Genomic DNA, 783 nt, shown 5'->3' on the forward strand with positions numbered 1-783 from the left:
TTTTGCAAATCCTTATTTAACCCTCATTAATATTCATTCTATCCTTATTTAACCTTCACTAACATTCATTCCCTTTTCTTCTTTATTTATCTTTTTATTATTTGGCTTTGATTTGATTTATATTACTTTTTTGTATTCAATGTCATTTTTTTTCCTTGTCTTTCTTTTAGTTAATAAATAGTGATAGAGTAATTTGTTTTTGTCAATTGCTATAGTTATGTCTGTGTCTTTTATATGTTATAGTGTATGAGGATAACATGTTTGCACGGATATTATATAAGAGAGAGTCTGCACACCTCACCGTCGACATGCGTGTGTCATCATAAGGATTGTTATAACTTTGATCATATGGAAGACTACTTTTGAAGATTATTTTCTAATGAGTTAATACATAAAAATGACCTTAAACTTGACATCAAATTATAACTTTGACCTTAAACTTTGATAGTTCACAAATAGGACCTTTAACTATTCAAAGTCTGAACAAATATGACCTCTAATTTTGCAACCCCATGAGTGAGTCTCACTCATGCCTACGTGGAAAGGTAATCCAATCACACGGTGCCACATCGTCAAAAGGACTGACTTGGAGAGAGGTCATATTTGTGCAGTTTTGAATAGTTAAAGATCATATTTGTGCACTATCAAAGTTTTATTTTTTGTGTTAAAATGACGTTGTTGTTGTTGGTGGTGGTGGTGATGGTGTTGTTGTTGTTGGTGTTGTTGTTGGTGTTGGTGGTGGTGGTGGTGGTGGTGGTGGTGGTGTTGTTGTTGTTGGTGGTG

The sequence above is a fragment of the Capsicum annuum genome, chromosome 6 (assembly GCF_002878395.1).
Source record: "Capsicum annuum cultivar UCD-10X-F1 chromosome 6, UCD10Xv1.1, whole genome shotgun sequence".
NCBI lineage: Eukaryota > Viridiplantae > Streptophyta > Magnoliopsida > Solanales > Solanaceae > Capsicum > Capsicum annuum.